This window comes from Trachemys scripta, chromosome 12 (genome assembly GCF_013100865.1).
Source record: "Trachemys scripta elegans isolate TJP31775 chromosome 12, CAS_Tse_1.0, whole genome shotgun sequence".
Taxonomy (NCBI): Eukaryota; Metazoa; Chordata; order Testudines; family Emydidae; genus Trachemys; species Trachemys scripta.
Window position 1 is genome coordinate 29749626 of NC_048309.1, and position 18338 is coordinate 29767963.

Below are 18338 nucleotides of genomic sequence, written 5' to 3' on the forward strand. Positions count from 1 at the left end.
CTGTGGCAGCTCTCAGGGCACTAGGAGCTGCACATGCCTTCGCAGTGTTCATTTCACTGTCTGCAGATGGGAATTCCCTTCCGAGACAGAGCAGATACACTGAGTGTTTTACCATCAGCAGAGATCTTGGCTGCCATGAGAGCAGCAATCCCAGGACCTGCAGCTGTTCACTGCCCATCCCAGCTCTGTCAGCTGAGGAACAAGAGCAATGGGAGAGGGGATGGAAAATAAAGAATGCATTAGACTGAGGTATTGCAGCACTCATAGTGCCTGTGCTGGGTTTTGTCTGCCCACGTGCAGTGCAGAATTGATTGTGATCACAGGCGCCGACTTTCTAATGTGCCAGGGGGTACTCGAGCCCCGGCTCTGCCCCAGGCCCTGCCCCCACTCTACCTCTTCTTCCAAGGCCTCCCCACCCCATCCCTTCTGCCCCGCCCCACCCCTGCCCTTCCTCTTTCCCCAGCACGCCGCACCCTCGCTCTTCCCCCTCCCTCCCAAAGCCTCCTGCACGCCGCAAAAGAGCTAATCGCAGTGGGCGGGAGGTGCAGGGAGGGAGGGGGAGGCGCTGATTAGCGGGGCCTACCGGCGGGCGGCAAACACTGCAGGATAAGAGCAGAGCTGATAGGGGGGCTGTTGGTGAGTGCTCAGAACCCACCATTTTTTCCCCGTGGGTGCTCCAGCCACGTAGTTGGCACCTATAATTGTGACCCCCTGTCATGACCAGGCTTGGGCAATTAGGCCTAGCAGGCGGAGCAGTGGCAGTCAGAGGCCAGGAATGGCACCCAGGGTCAGAGCCGGAGTCAAAGCCAAGGGTCAGGAACCAGGAGTCAGAGGTCCAAGAAGCAGGTCCATCACTGCCACTGACAAGAGATTCCACCTTGTTACACAGATGCTTCCTGGAGCTCCTCCTGGGCTTAAATTGGGTGTCTGGACTGAGTAGGAGCCACAGGGAAGCTGCCGGTCTGGCCTTCCAAGGCCGTGCATCCTGTGGTGTTTGTCTCCACGGGGTTTATATGATGATAGACAGGGCCCTTTCCCATCACAGCTGCAGGGTAGCAGCATGGAGGCAGACCCGGGCACTTGTCCTTGCAGAACCTCACTTCCCCGTTGCTTTCATTAATGTAAATGTGAAGTAGCAGCCAGCTCAGTGCAGCATGAGCCCTGGCAGTTCTGCATTGCTTGCCCGCCCCCAGCCACCTGCTGGGCTGCAGGTGCCCCTGCTCCTGCTACAGGCCTGTGCTGTGTGTCCCGAGCTGCACTACATCCTTCTAGCCCCACATGTGACGGGCAAGGCTGGAATGTTTCCTGGGGGTTGATTTGTGCTGGCTGGAAATGAGTCAACCCCTGAAGGTTCGGGCGCCCCCAGTAACCACAGAAAGGGCCCTGGGGATTTGTCCTTCCCAACTTGGCTAGAGGGGAAGTATTCTTCCTGCCCTTGTCACATGACTGGAGGAGCCTCCGTATTCCTAAAAGAACTAACACAAACCTAAAGCTGAAGGCAACCTAGTGAAGGTGAAATTCAGTGGTTTGCTGCCCTTGAGCCCACTAACAAAACGCTGGCCTATTCCCTCGGCTGTGGAGTTAGAAGGTGTTTTTGTAACAGCCTTAAGTCTCTCTTATATGATCGGGACTGCTTCCCCCCGTCCCTCCCCGGCCGCCCGTCGCCCTGATCTTCAGACAGGATGTGGACACAGCTGCCACTGCCTCCCCCAAGGCAAGGTCATAATCCTTCTCTGCCTCCAAGCAAGACTCTCCCATCACCATGGTCTGTTCCCAGGAGCCCCTGGACACTGTAGGGCCAATGGCTCAGCTGGGGCAGGGAAGAGTAGTTATACTGATCTCCACACAGCAATGCACAGGGTCTGGCCCATACAATCCAAAATGTGCCCCGAGAAAAGGCCATCAAGGAGCATTAGAGCTGGTGAGACACATGGGCCCCAGCTGCTTGCCCTTCTCAGGCACCGCAACAACCTCTCGCATCACCCAGACAGGTCTTCATAGATGAGACCTGAGAAGGAAGGAAATCGGCATGTGGGTGGTAGAAGATAGACTTTGGCACAGATAACTCTTGTGAAAGTGTGTCACCTGCGGAAGGGCCGAGAGACCAGAGCAAAGTCACTCCCAGTGACTAGCACAGGATGAGATAGATAGATTAGATAGTGTAGTGAGGCGGAATGGCGTCCCTCCCCACTTGAGACCGAGGGACCACTACAGATAGATAGATAGATAGTTAAGATTCTCAGTGCTGCACAGCCTTCACCTTCTGTGTGGCCCTAGCCCTGGCCATTGTCTGTGTGGACTCGCCTGCACTCTGTTGCTGTGCACTCCTATCTCACCCAGGGCTAGTGAGCTGCCTGGTGCTGTCCCATGCACCGCTGTACTCTGCACAGTATCCTGGACACTGTTGTGCCTGCACAGGCGCTACTGGATGCCACGCACTGCCTGCTCGGTGCCTGTGCTCACTGCTGTCCCCCTCTCCTGCGTGAACTCCATGGTAAGCTCTGTGCCCCGGGATTCAGGGTTTGGGTCTGTGCTTGGCTCTGACCGGCTGCCACTCCTGCACAGAGGGTGAGCCCGCCTGCTGGGGGCTGTGGCTGCAGTGTGTGTGCGTGGGCAGCTCTCTTCCTATGGGACAGTTGCACACTCAGCAGTGAGCAGTGAATGTCCATGTGGTTGAAGAAGTGTCATCACCTGCACGACCTGAGGAAAGCAGCGAGGAGAAAGGGAGGCTCCCACTCCGTGAACGGGGATCCCGCTGGGCTGCCTGAGGCTGGCTCTGGGACGTCCCATCAGCACTGGGCTCTGCACGTGGGCCATTGGTGTGGAAGCAGGCGATGGCACAGGGGGACCAGAGGAGAAAAGGACTCTTGGATAAAAGCATCCCCTGGTGCCCTGAGTGGCTCCTCCGTCTTCAGGGTAGCCTTTCCCTCTGGGCAGCTTTTCTAGCAGAGCCCGTCTCTCAGGGCTGTCGGCCTGTCACCTGGTCATTCAGAAGTGGGGGAGGACCCATTGCAACCATCTAGGAAGTACAGGGCAGAGCCTTATGCAGCAAGTGCCATTGCGCCGGGGCACGGCTATGCCATTCACCCTCTGGGAAGGCTCATTAATTCCCTTCACCCAGGAGCCAATTACCCTCCAGGAAGCTTCTTGTGTAGTGAAAGGGAAACAGGCTTTGAATAGCAAATGAGAGCTCAGGCTGCTTGTACAGAGGGGACAGAGCCTTCCCTGCACCAGCACAGCACAGCTACTCACCAAAATGTCCCTGGGCAGCTTTGCAATGCAGGCCTGGGGTGAGTTCTCCTTCCTCCGACCCCAGTCCCTCGGAGGCTGGCTGACACCCAGCATGCTCGCTGGCAAATATAATAATGCTGCTGCTGGTGGTGGCCTCTCCAGGCATTTTGGGCTGTTTTTATTTTAACTAAAGATGAACTGAAAGCAAAACACTGGATCCAACCCCCCATCTCCTCCCGCACCCTTTGGGGAGGAAGCGTTGGTCACCAGAGCCGAATATTGCAGCTGGGCCCAACCCTGCTCTGGAATGGGCCAAACCTCAGCTCCCATCCCACCAGACTTTGGGGATGGGACATTCAGATCAGCACTCCAGCTCCATGGCAGAGGCAGCCACCTCTGGCACCAGGCCAAGAGCACAATCAGCAATGGGGGCGGCTGGGAGACTTTCATCAAGGTGCACAGTGTCCGTGTGGCCTTGCGGGGGCGCAGGGACCTGTGGCAGGTGACTGGACCAGTGCCGGTGGAGGGGAAGGGTCAGGCACTGCTGCGAGAGCTGAGCCCATTTTTCAGTACCAAGTAGCTGGAATCCCCCCAATACCCCGCTGGGCAGGTTCCACCCTCTTCCAGTGGGGTGCAGCGCTTGATTAAGAGCACGGCAATCACAGTCTTACTGAGTCTCACTTAAATGCCTGCTGGGAGCGTGCCAGCAAACCTTGCTCCCAGACTGAGGCTGGTGGCTGCATTCATGACCGCTGGAAGAGAGAAAGGGATGGAGTCAGGTTCCTGCATGAACCATTTCTGAGCCACCAAGAATCCACCTGAGCTGGGGAAAACCCTAGTGTGCCACAGTGAGAGACAGGATCAACATTCCCCTTGGGAGCGCTCAGACAGCACCAGGATTGTGGGCCTGGGAAGGGGTTGCCTCCGCCACAGCATCAGGGAGCTTTATATTCCTCCCCACATTTGGCAAGGTGCAGGTGATTTGCTGTGGCAAGGCAGCCTGGAGAGCCCGGCTAATGCGAGACACAGAGGGGCCCCCCTCTGCAGCAGGCAGCACTGGGGCCACGTCAGCCTGGTTCATTGATTGTCTATTTTACTGTCTAGCCTTGAACTAGCTGCTCCCAAGAGAATTATTCAATAAATCTGAATTAACCGCAGGCAGCTGACTTTCTGAAGACTCAAAATGAAAAGCAATGAGCTTAACCAGCCCCCTGGGTCTTCAGCAGGCCTGGAAAACAGCCAGCCTAGAGCCTGGGTTAGACATGTCTGGTTGTGGGTGGCCGCATGAGGTTCCCTGTGCAGAGCGACAGGCCAGGCTCGGTAGCTGCTCTGCCATGGACAAATCGGCTGCAGAACATTCGTCCCGCTGTCCCTGCTGCCCAAGGACTGGCCAGATCGCCGCTGGCCCAGCATGGTCATAAGAGCCCGTGCTGCCCAACCGCAGGCTCAGGGCCAGAGAGGGGGGTCACACAGGGTCATTAAGGTTAAGGGAGCCTGGCAGGGGTTCCAGGGGACAGGGGAAAGAGGTGGGATGTCAGGAAGGGACACTGTTGCAAAGGGACTCTTTGTCCTACATCAGACACTCAGAAGAGCCTTTGCCAAAGGGTCAAGCATGCTGGTGCCCTGTCGTCCTCCTTTCCCCTGTCTCCTTGTCCCAGGGAGCCTGCATTCTGGGGTGAGAGTGAACGGGCCTGGACCAACGGCTGGTCTGGGGAGAACTGTGACCCTCCTTTCCCACAAAACGTGTACACACATCCACACACACCTTGTGGTACCAACCCAATGGCCTTGTGAAACGAAAGCAACTTCTTGGGACCTGTTGCACTTCATGTCACTTTCCGAGTAAGAGTTTGTGTGATCTACTCGTTAGAGCACGGTGCTGGCACCAGGACTCCTGGGTTCTATGCTGGACTTTGTCAATGACTTGGACAAGTCACTTATGCCAGCCTGCAGAATGGGGATCATAATGGGGCGACAGAAGGAGGGTTGGAGATAATCAGAGAATGGCTGCCCATGGCTTTCAGATCACAGGTGAGGGGCAAAAGTCACAGCAGTATCAGGAAACACTTGAACAGCTTCCCCTGCATCTGTCCATTAATTAGGCCCGTTGCCTCCCTCCCTGTCCAGACTCAAAGGGAGGGCGTCGGGATCAAGCTCACAAATCCTCTCCACAGTACCACCATTGACCCAGAGCTAAATCCCTCTGGCAGCACTTTAAACACTGCCTTTGGGGCGTGGCTTTCCACTGGGACCCTGTCACGGGCAGGGTCTCATGCCCCAGCCTGGGTTTGCAGAGGCTGTCACTGTGGGTGTTAGGAACATGGATTTCCTGGGAACCTCTTCTCCTGGTAGATTCTGGGCTGGCTCTGACCCAGACACATCCCTTGAGGCTCTGGCTGGTGGCTGCAATGGGCGCTTGGCACTGGGGCACCAGACCAGGTGCCAGCAGCATGGGGAGGTGTGTCTCACTCCCCATGCCCCCCAGCTGTGCTCCCCAATGCCGCCAGTTCCTGTTAGCCCCTTCCCCTCACCATTGTGTGTCATGCTGGAGGCCTTTCCGGATGGCCACAGCATCAGACTCCAGACAATTGTCTTTCTCCGCTGCTGCCTCTAATCACTTGAGGGAGCGGGTGAGGGGGTGGCTAGTGTTATCTGATCGCCTCCCCCCTCCGCTGGGCGATGCAGCAGGCTGCCCGAATCCCATCGCCTGGACAATGACACAAACCTGGGCGCTGAATCCCTGCTCGCTCCTTAGTACTGGGCAGACTGCCATTGCCATGGAAACCACCAGAGGCTCAACAGGGCCTGACTGTAGCAGGAAACCCTTTGACACGGGGGTGTTGCACACTGTGGGGCTGCTGGCATTACTGCAGGGAATGCTGATGGGGCGCCTGCCCCCCCCGAACTCTCCCTCAGCCCCCTCACTACACTGAGCCTCCCCCAGATGCTGCTCCCACCAGCGCTTGACAGAAACGAACCGGGCGGCTGTGATGGAGTCAGCAACTCAGCATTAAAACAACGAGGAGTCCAGTGGCACCTCAAAGACTAACAGATTTATTTGGGCATAAGTTTTCGTGGGTAAAAAATACACTTCTTCAGATGCATGGAGTGAAAATTATAGATACAGGCATAAATATACTGACACATGAAGAGAAGGGAGTTACCTCACAAGTGGAGAACCAGTGTTGACAAGGCCAATTCAGTCAGGGTGGATGTGTGCCTATGTGCCGGGGCTCTGTGCTTAAGGGCTGTGCAGCCGTCAGCCTGCCTCCAGCTCTCGCCAGAGCGTACCTGTCGCAGCACCCAGGCTGCAGCCAGGGGTTTCTGTGTCCCGTGCCATGTTACTGGAGCTGGGGGTGCCATGTGGGCACATACTATGTACTCAGAGTCCTTGCCTCATTTGTAAGCAAGGGCTGTGTTTTCATTGCACCTGCTTCTTGGGGCCAGGGGCACACCAGTATGCCCGCCCCAGCTTTGTGTGTGCCCACATGTGGCAGCCCCTTCTTCACGCAGGGGTGGCTGTGCGCTTACACCACCAGCAGGCCATCTCCACATGCCCTGCTGGGCCCCCAATGCAGACCTCCCACTTGCTGTGCACTACTTGGCCCAAATGGCATCATGTGGCCCAGTGCAGCCAGCTGGCGGATGGCAGAGGAGGGCTGAAGGGATGGAGCAAGGGGCTTCCCACAGCAGCAGGGAGCATGGAGGTCCTTAGACAAATGTGTGCAATTTGGTCTGAGGGCTGGAAGCATGTTCGGGTCATTTGTAGGCTGGGTTCCCATCCCATTAGCCCGAAGGGTGGCTGCTTGTGTCCCTGCTCAGACACCTGCTATTGCTGGCATTGTGACAAGTCCTTTCCCCTCCCGGTGCCTCAGTTTCCCCATGTGTAATGTGGGGGTGACAAAGCTGGTGACCCTTGGTGAGGATGGGAATTGCCAGAGAATTGCTTTGTGATGTTTTTGGTACTCTGCAGCCTTAGCAGAAATCTTCACTGAATTGTTCCTTCCTCCATCAAGCGTGGACACTGCAGTCCCCTCAGGTTCTCCTGGGCTGATCCAGAGCTGCTGAGTTGCAGGGTTAGCGATGAGCCCCAGCTGGGGAATGTGGGGATTATCCGCACTGGCTTGGACTAGAGCAGAGCAGACAGGCTGGGCCTGGGTTCATGTTTGGCCAATTCCTGTTCAATTCCAGACAGACCTGAATCAAAATCCCGGACACAACGTCCCCTGGCTTTGACAGGCAGCTCCATACTCTGCAATGGGCCACCCCCACCCCCAGATCTGAGCACCCCCAAGACTTGGGCCTCCTGTGGGGCAGAGTAGCCCAGCTGTTGGGGTGTCTGGGCCCATATGCACAGCAAGGCCTCCACGGCTGGCAGGCACATTCTCAGTTCGCAGGGATGCAGCCACTTCACGGAAAGGCCACTGCCCCCTGTACCCAGGGATGGGGGAGGGGCTGGAATCCCTTTGGGTGCATGTATTACAGTGGGTGCAGCCGGAGTCACTTGAACCACCTGGTAACCTACAGGGTTCCTTCCCCTCCCTCCGTCTCTGGGGGCTCTCGCTGGTTTGAAGCTGTGACGTGACACTGTAGCTGCCCCAGGAAAAGCTGAGTCGAGCTGAGAGATACAGCATTTAAGGGGGTCCCACAAGATGCCTTCTGGCCCCACTACTTGGCGTGACAAGCCTGATGCGGCATGGGTGTCGGTGGGGCTCTGCAGTGAGCCCTCTGCCTGGCAGTGAGGAGCCAATGCACTATTTATATTCACATGCAGCGTGGCCCCAATTAAGGAGGGGGATCAAAGCTAATCCACTGCCCAGGATAGCCCAGCATGGTTCTGGCTCCAGGGCTAGCTCCAGTACACAGGATTATGGCTAACCAGATTAGCTGTGCTCAGGCAGAGAGAGGACCCAAAAGCAAACCAACAACAGAGGGGGGAACCCTGTCCCCATCTCGCCACAGGAGGGCAGCTGCTTCCAGGCTGGCATGCAGAGGGGTGGGTCCTGCCAGGGCTCCATGCAAAGGCCTGAGGAGAGCCCCTTGGGCACACGGGGCAGGGTGCCAGCAACAGGGGGAGGGCTGATGAGACTGGACTTGGGACTCTCCTTATTATAAAGCTCCTGGTAACAGGATGGCCTGGGGCTGCCCCCTCAGCCTCCTGCCAGCAACCCTGGCTGCAGCTTGGCAGAGACAGGCCTGCTGTGGGCACCCTATACCTTTAGCCACAGTTGCTAAAAGGAAATGGTCCCAACTCCTACTGCTGTCAGCTGTATCTGTGGGGGGAGGTGCAGGGGGAAGGGGAACTCACAGAAGGTCCCAGCCACTGCAGAGATACCCTCCATGGCAGTGAACAGGCTGCCTGGGAGAAACTGGCTGGGCCCATAAATACCAAGCTCCTAGCGCTAATCCTTGGCTCTTCCCTAGCATGCCTTGGCCAACCATCTCCAAGCAGGAGCATGTGGGCCAGCCATGCCCCAGGTACCCCGGAGCCCTAGAAATTTGTCTCCTTGTGGTAGAGGAGCACTGTCAGCCTGAGCTCCAGAGTGACAAGCGCTGCGAGGGGCTGCCCCCGCCCCAGCCAACTTCTGCCCTTCTACAACCAGACTCACCCCATGCGATTCCACCCTATGTGACCCTTGGTTGCATCCAAAACATGGCCCCTCCTGCAGCACTGCGCACCGTGTGTTGGCTCCAGACTTAGGGGGATGACTGCTGTCACCAGCTCCATGCCCTGAGGTTCAGCCATTCAACACACTTTGTCACCATTATGTCGAAAGGTCCCCAGGGGAACTACCCTTAAATCAAACTCCAATACATTCTCAAGCACCATGTTTCTTACTTTGCCTCTCTGTACATTGGGATGATCAGCAATGGAAAGTGTTTCCATCGCTGTGCGCGTGTACGGAAAATCAACGTTCAGCAACATTCATGGATACAAATCGAATCCTTCCACGCCTCGTGGGAAGAGAGGCTCACCCATCCGAGGGCAGGCCCCATTCAGCTTGTGTAGTGCCGCACCCAGCAGGGACAGCAATAGAGGGGGATGCCTGCCCCAGAAAGGCCAGGGCCCATGGGATGCAAAGCATAAGCTAGCCCAGGGGTTCCCAAACTGTGATACATGTAGTCCGGGAGCACACGTGACATCTCTGGGAGGGATGCGGGAGAAATTGTGTAATGGTGGCGTTTATTTATTTATTATTTTATTTATTGCATTTTCATAATAGGCTACTCAGATGAAGCTTTAAAACTCTGAGGGAATTTGTTATATAAAGTACGGTAGTTAATTTACTTCAAGATGTACCAAACGAGAACACAGATACACAAAGATGCTTATGTACAGAGCCCTCCCTCCAATCACCGTACAGCACGGATTCAGTTGCTCAGCAACTGTCCAGTCTTACACACAACGTATCAGTAATGAGATAGGTATGCGGTCAGCCAGTAGAGCTGGAAGTGGGGGGACCGTACTTGGGCAGCTGGTAGAGCTGGAAGGGGGGGAACACGGGCAGCCGGTAGAGCTGGAAGGGGATGTGATGGGTTCCCCCCAGGGTTCCACCTGAAACTGGGGTACCACTGAGCTCCCATGACCCACTAGCCTGGGCTGTCTCTTACACTGTACTGCTGTGACAAGCTGCCAGGACCTCCAGGCTTCAGCCTGCACTTTCACCAGCACACATACAGGTAGGGACACACCCAGCTGCAGTTACATGCAGGCAGGCTCTCTGACCAGCCCCTGCCTGGGAAGGCTTCAGCTCCGGCACCTCCCAGCTCCTCAGGCACGCACCCCCTCTGGAGTGTAAACCCAAAATTATACCATCTTGCGCTGCATAGGGAACTGTACAGCATAAGCTCATAAAATTCTCCCCCTCTCTCAGTGTGGAGAGGAATATACAACAGTTTTCTGCCCCAAGTTATGACTTCTACGCACTGGTTTAGACAAAGCAAAAATATGTTTATTAACTACAAAAGATAGATTTTAAGTGATTATAAGGGATAGCAAACGGACCAAAGCAGATTATCTAGCAAATAAACAAAAATGCAAACTAAGCTTAATAACTAAAGAGATTGCATATGAATAGCTGATTCTCACCCTAAGTGATGATACAAGCAGGCTGCAGATTCTTAAGGGGCAAGCTGCACTTGCTTTACAGCTTGGAATCCCAAGGTGTTCCATTCACAGGCCAAAAATCCCTTTAGCCTGGGTCCAGCACTTCCCCACAGTTCAGCCTTTGTTCCTCAGGTGTTTCCAGGAGTCTTCTTAGGTGGGGAGTCAGTGAAGAACCACAATGATGTCACTCCCCTGCCTTATATAGCTTTTGCATATCGCAGGAACCCTTTGTTTCAAAGCTTGATTCTAACACCAGCCAGTGGAAGAATACTGACATCCCAAGATGGAGTCCAGCACCAGGTGACCTGGTCACATGTCCCTGTAAAGTCACAGCAGCCATCCCCCCACCTGCTGTTTGGAGCATTCACAGGAAGGTTCGCCAGGTGGGAGATAAGCTTCTCCTAAGGCCTGTTGTTTCCCCTAATGGTTCATTAACCTCAATGGTCCCTTCCCAGCCAGCCTTCTAATCTGAGAGCATTTTGTCTAATGGGCGTTGCCCAGGAATAGCTACATTTGAAATAGATACATAGTCAATATTCATAACTTCGGATAAAAAAAGATACATGCATACAAATAGGATAATCATATTCAGCAAATCATAACCTTTTCAATGACACCTCACATGCCTTATCTTGCATAAAATACATCATAAATGTGATTTAACTATATCATATTAATATCACTATGAAGAATATGGGGTGCAGTGTCACAGAGGGTACCGTACATTGGCAGCCGGTAGAGCTGGAAGGGGGCACGTGAGCAGCCAGTAGAGCTGGAAGGGGGCACATGGGCAGCTGGTAGAGCTGGAAGGGGGACACAGGCAGCTGGTAGAGCTGGGAGGGGGATGCAGGCAGCCAGCAGAGCTGGGACAGGGACGCAGCCAGCGGCGGAGCTGGAAGGGGGCACATGGGCAGCTGTTAGAGCTGGAAGGGGGCACATGGGCAGCTGGTAGAGCTGGAAGGGGTACATGTGGGCAGCTTTCGTTATTAACAAGTAAGTGTCTTGCCCTGCTGGTTGTGGAGAAAAGCTGGGAAATATGGCCTGAGTGCACCCTGCAGGCTCAGAGACCAGAAGGCAAAGAAAGAGAGTCCAACATTTGTGATTTTAAAAAACAAAACAAAACATGATTTTTTTAAGCCAGCTTCATGATTTTTGGTACCTGATTCAGTTTTTACACATCTGCAGTTGGCACCCACCCACTACTCCAAAACAGCTGAAAACTGCTGCTAGAATTATCAGGTGTGAAAGAGTTAACCATGTTGGGCTTTAAATAGTTATCATTAGGTGCCAGAGTTAACACCCCATTGTGATGAACAGGGGTGTTGCTCTGATTTTGTCACACAGGGGACAGAGGAGAGCCTGGCCCAGACCTGGGAAGGGCATGGGCATGGGACACTAGCTCAGCACTAGATTCTGTCCAGCTTGTGGTGTACAGAGCCATGGTGGGAGAGAGCCAAGGCTGCAGCAGGTGTCTGTTCCTCATCTGAGGCTGTCAGATGCACTTTGGATTAAGAAAATAACAAGCTCCTAACACAGATTGCAGGGTGAGCAGCGAAACAACAACATGAGCAGCTCCAGGCAGAGCCTTCTCCAGCAGCAAATCCAGCCAGTCCCTGTGAAGCCACAGAGGCAGATGCTGCAAATTTACACGAGTCAGTCTCCTTGCTGGGTAAGTTGCAAGAGGACAGACCATAGAGAGAGATGGATTCCTCCCACTGCCAGGGCTTAGAAGAGGCTGGGGGGCTTGGCCAGCATGCCCCCAACACTCCCAGCCTCTCTGATTTAGGAGGGCCACAGAAAGCTGAACAGCAAAGGCCCAGTTTCCACCCCACTGGCACCAGTGTGACACCAGTGCCACTGAGGCCTAGTCTTCACTTACCGGCTGGTCCGGCGGCACGCCATCGATGTTCTGGGATCGATCCCGGAAGTGCTCACAGTCGGCACCGGTACTCCAGCTCGCCGAGAGGAGTACGCGGCGTCGACGGGGGGAGACTTCCGGCCGCGTCTGGACCGCGGTAAGTCCGGACTAAGGTACTTCGAATTCAGCTACGTTATTAACGTAGCTGAATTTGCGTACCTTAGTCCGAAGTCCGGACTAAGTGGGGACCAGCCCTCACTTCCATGGAGTTACTCCTTTTACACACCATTGCAAGGCAGGACAAACAGGTCCCAATGGTGCAGGGCCCAATCCTGTGAAGGGTTCGATACCACTGACTTCATCAGGACACAAGGATGCAAGGTGAACACTGCAGAGACCGGAGCGAGGGCGGCACTGTGCCATCCAGAACTCCAGAGCAGCCCTACACCTGGCATAGTTAGACGCAACACAAGGGAATCTTCCATTGGCATAGTGGCGCTTTCATGACCTCAGGGCCAGCAATGATAGCCTTGCCTTGGGCCATGGTCACCTGGTTTAATTAGAGAGACCAGACCAGGGGTGCAGCCCAGCACACAACAGCCCCAGCATGAGGTGCATTGTTGTGGGGGGAGAATACCAAGGAAGCCCACCACAATCATATATAACTTCCAAAAGGGGAACTACACACCCAAGGAATCTAACTAAACAGACATTAAAAGGAACAAGCACAAGAGTGAAATGTCTGCAAGCTGCAGGGAGACTTTTTTTAAACACCATAATAGAGGCTCAAATTTACGTGCATGCCCCAAATTAAAAAGAACAATAAGAAGACCAAAAAAAAAAAAAATGCCATCATGGCTAAACAGAGTAAAAGAAGTGCCTAGTTGCAAAAAGGCATCCTTTAACAATTGGAAGTCAAATTCTACTGAGGAAAATAGAAAGCAGCATAGACTCTGGCAAGTTAAGTGTAAGAGTATAATTAGGCAGACCAAAAAAGAATTTGAAGATCGACTAGTAAAAGTAACTCAAAATAACAACCAAAAAAAAAAATTAAGTATATCTGAAGCAGGAAGCCTGCCAAACAATCTGTGGGGCCACTGGATGATCAAGGTACGAAAGGAGCACTCAAGGAAGACAAAGCCATTGTAGAGAAACTAAATGAATTCTTCCCATCCATCTTCAGTGCAGAGGATGTGAGAAAAATTCCAGCACCTGAGCCATTCTTTTTAGGTGACAAATCTGAGGAACTGTCCCAGACTGAGATGTCACTAAAGGAAGTTTTGGAACAAATCGATAAATTAAGCAGTAAGAAGTCACCAGGACCAAATGGTATTCACTCAAGCGTTCTGAAGGAACTCAAATGTGAAATTGCAAAACTACTAACTGTGGTATGTAACCTATCATTTAAATCAACATCAGTACCAGATGACTGGAGAATAGCTAATGTGACACCAATTTTGAAAAAAAGACACCAGAAGCAACCTTGGTAATTACAGACCAGTAAGCCTAACTTCAGTACCAGGTAAATTGGTTGAAACTATAGTAAAGTACAGAATTATCAGACAGATAAATGAACACGATTTGTTGGGGAAGAGTCAACATGGCTGTTGTAAAGAAAAATCATGGCTCATCAATCTACTAGAATTTTCTGAGGGAGTCAACAAGCATGTGGACAAGGGTAATCCAGTGGATATAGTTGACTTGGACTTTCAGAAAGCCTTTGACAAGGTCCCACACCAAAGACTCTTAAGCAAAGTAAGCAGTCATGTGATAAGAGAGGTCTTCTCATGGCTCAATAACTGGTTGAAAAACAGGAAACAAAGGGTGGACTAAATGGTAGGTTTTTAGAATGGAGAGAGGTAAATAGCGGGGTCCCCCAAGGATCCGTACTGGGACCAGTGCTGTTCAGCATATTCATAAATGATCTGGAAAAAGGGGTAAACAGTGAGGTGGTAAAATCTGTAGATGATACAAAATTTTTCATGATAGTTAAGTCCAAAGCAGACTGAAAAGAGTTACAAAAAGATCTCACTAATCTGAGTGACAGGGCAACAACATGGCAGATGAAATTCAGTGTTGATAAATGCAAAATAATGCACATTGGAAAACATAATCCCAACTATACATATAAAATGATGGGGTCTAAATTAGCTGTTACCACTCAAGAAAGATCTTGGAGTCATTGTGGATAGTTCTCTGAAAACATCTGCTCAACGTGCAGCAGAAGTCAAAAAAGCGAACAGAATATTAGGAACCATTAGGAAAGGGATAGATAATAAGACAGAAAATATCATAATGCCACTATATAAATCCATGGGACGCTCACATCTTGAATACTGCATGCAGATGTGGACATCCCATCTCAGAAAAGATATATTGGAATTGGAAAAGGGATAGAGAAGGTCAACAAAAACGATTAAGGAGATGGAACAGCTTCTATATGAGGAGAAATTCAAAAGACCAGGACTTTTCAGCTTGGAAAAGAGATGACTAAGGTGAGATATGATAGAGATTTATAAAATCATGAATGGTGTGGAGAAAGTGAATAAGGAAGTGTTATTTACTCCTTCACAAGAATTAGGGGTCAGCCAATGAAATTAATAGACAGCAGGTTTAAAACAAACAAAAGGAAGTACTTCACACAACACAAAGTCAACCTGTGGAACTCGTTGCCAGGGGATGTTGTGAAGGCAAAAATATAACAGGGTTCAAAAAAGAATGAGATAAGTTCATGGGGGATAGGTCCATCAACGGCTATTAGCCAACATGGTCAGGGATACAACCCCGTGCTCTGGGTGTCCCTAGCCTCTGGCTGCCAAAAGCTGGGACTGGACGACGGGGGATGGATCATTCGATAATTGCCCTGTTTTATTCATTCCCTCTGAAGCATCTGGCATTGGCCACTGTCAGAAGACAGGATACGGGACTGGATGGACCATTGGTCTGACCCAGTATCACCATTCTAATGTTTTTATGCTCCTTGGCCAGAGCAGGGGCCAGGGCTGGTGACCTGACACACACCGAGCTGCAGTTCTTCAGCTGGGGCTGCTGCTCTGCCTCAGGAAGGCGAGGGGGATGGGACACTGCATGCTTCTAGCACAGGCAGGGCCGGCTCCAGGAACCAGCTAAAGAAGCAGGTGCTTGGGGTGGCCAATACCAAGGGGCGGCAGTCCGTCCGCTATTGGAGCGGCACGTCCGGGTCTTCGGTGGCAATTCGGAGGCGGGTCCCTCAGTCCCTCTTGGAGCGAAGGACCTGCCGCCGAATTGCGGCCGAAGAGTGGAGCGGCACGATTGCACTGCTACGGCTTTTTTTTTTGTTGCCGCTTGGGACGGCAGAAAACCTGGAGCCGGCCCTGAGCACAGGGGTGAGCAAACGACAGCCTGCGGGCCAGCTCCGTCCCCTCAGGACTTTGGATCCGGTCTGCAGCGCCGCTGGCACCACGTCCCTGCAGCCCCCGGGCCGGGTGGGGCACAGGGCTCCATGTGTTGCCCTTGCCTCCAGGCACCGCCCCCCGCAGCTCCCATTGGCCGGGAACAGGGAACCGCGGCTAATGGGAATTTCACGGGAAGTACCTGGAGGTGCGACAAGGGCAGTGCATGCAGAGCCCTCCGCACCTAGAGCAGGGGCTGCAGCACTTCCTGGAGCGGCGCGGGGCCGGGGACAGAGCAGGCATGCAGGGAGCCTGCCCTGGCCCCGGTGCGCGCCACTGCCACCCCGGAGCCGCTTGAGGTAAACGGCGCCGGGCTGGAGCCCAAACCCCTCCTGCACCCTGTCCCCCAACCCCCTCCCCGCACCCCCCCCCTCACCCCACCCTCCCTCCCGCACCCCAACCCCCTGCCCCGGCCCTGCATACTATTTCCCCACCCGGATGTGGCCCTCGGCCTAAAAAGTTTGCCCACCCCTGTTCTAGCATCAGCCACCTCCAGTTCAATCCCTAGCATCAGCTACCACAGAGGCAAGCCGTTCCGCACAGAGGAAGCTTGTCCTGAGCATCCGGGGCCCACAACATCCAAATCCCAGACACACCCTGCGTTCTGCGCTAGCCAATGCTGCAGCCTGCGGAGCTCAAAGCATAGGCTTGAGCTATCTGAGCAACCTCTGTAGCTAAGCGCTGTCGTGCGGCCTGTGTGAATCACAGACATGTAACCTAACTTTTCCTCTGCCTCATCTTACATGGAATCGCTCTCAGCTGACAACGGTGTGCGTTGGTCCCATATGGTTTGCCTCTGAACCGGGCTGCTTTCCTAGCAGTGCAGTGTGTATCAATTTCATTCGCTCGTATGTGCAGCAGTTCCCGTGTTAATGAACTAAACACAGTCCCAAGACAGAGCCTTCGGACTGGGCAAAGGGAGAATGACTGTACTCCGCCTCAGTTCAGTGTGATCTCCTGCTCACAGCGTTACCGTTTTCCTATTACCATGATGGGGAACAGTAATTATACAAACCTGCCCCATCCCCATCATCCCCTAAGAGTCAAAGCAGGGATTAGCCAGTGTCATTATAACCTGATATTAGGGTGTGACGAAGTGGGGATTTTCCCTTGTTATGTTGTATGTGAGCCTATGTGTGTTTTACTATTTTGCATGAATACTGTGGGTGCCTCAGTTTCCCTACGTGCTGCACCAATGCCTCGGTGGTGGGAATAGGGGTGTGTGACTGTGGCTGAGACCTTCTGGGGCAGGTAAGGCTGCTCCAGCTGCCTGCACATATGCTATAGCCGGTGCCCTTCGTAATCTGAGACCTAGGAAGGAGATGCAACCGGGTGAGGACCAGGTGACTCTTTGCCTGGGAAGCAGGACAAAGACAAGGATGAGGAGCAACAGGGGTGTCTGAGGTCAGGTCTCTGGAAGCTAGGCAGTCTGCTTGAGGGGACTGGAAGAGGGGGAGTCCAGGGTGTCTGGCCCAGGACTCCCCAAGATGGACTTGGCTGAAAGTCAGATTTCTATGCTAACAAGTTCTGTTCTATGCTGTGTTCCGGTTGACCAATAAACCTTCCATTTTACAATGCTGGTTGAGAGTCATGGCTGACTGCAGAGTTGGGGTGCAGGGTCCTCTGGCTTTCCCAGGAGCCCCGCCCGGGCAGACTCACTGCGGGAAGTGCATGGTGTGGAAGGGGATGCTGAATACTCTGAGGTCAGACCCAGGAAGGCCGAAGCTGTGTAAGTTTCTTGCCCTGGCGACAGTATGCTCAGAGAGATGAGGCTCCCCCAGAGTCCTGACTGGCTTAATATGGAGTAGTTCCAGAGCATCGCCCGGTGACTCGGTGACATAGGGCCATTCAGTGACATTCATTTCCAGAAGTGTGTTGTCACGAAAGCCCCGTCTCCAGTGTGAAAGCAGCTCCCAAATGGGGCTTTCAATCCGATTAGCTGGATGAACGTTCACTATTCTGGGGATCGGGGGGCCAGGGGTGCATACCCTGGGCTGGCAACACATTCCACTGGGCACTCGCATGGAACAGCCCTGCCCAGAGTCTCGGGGGATGAGTAGCCCACGGCATGCCAGTGCTCCAGGGGCTGCTCCAGTTTGCCATTCGTGGCCTGGGGAGGGACAGGACTGGAGCAGTGTGCACGCTCAGCTGATATGCCAGGATTTGTGCACACACGGAAGCATCACCAAGCCTGGCCCGGCAGTGTCACCAGCCTGGCTAAAGATCTCTGCGATTAGCTCTGAGGGTCCAGTTGCCACCACGAAGCCCCACATTTGCTGTTGTTCTGCCTGACACTTAACCCAAGTGGCAGAGAAATAAAAGCCTGGCCACAGTGGCCAGTCCCTCCTTGCCATCAGTGGAGCTCTGCCAAGCTGCACCAGCTGCGGTCCCCCATCACTGGCCCCAGATTACACCCATGGGCATCCTACAAACAGCTAGGTAACAGGTGGAGGGAGTCATGGTTAGCAATGCTGCTGTCTAGTGTCAGATAGGAGCTATGACAGCTCTGGGTAGCTGGGTAGGATCCTATTTCGGGCCCAAGGAACTCCCAAAGTGAGGCTCCTGTCCCAGATGCCTCTGTATCCTTCCTTTGGGGTGGGGTTGCCCAGAGTTCCCACCCACAAACTGGGGATCACCTGAGATGTGTATCTCAGGGACCTCGCAGGGACACCAGGCAATGCCACTCTGGGCCCCTGCCTGGGATTTTCCA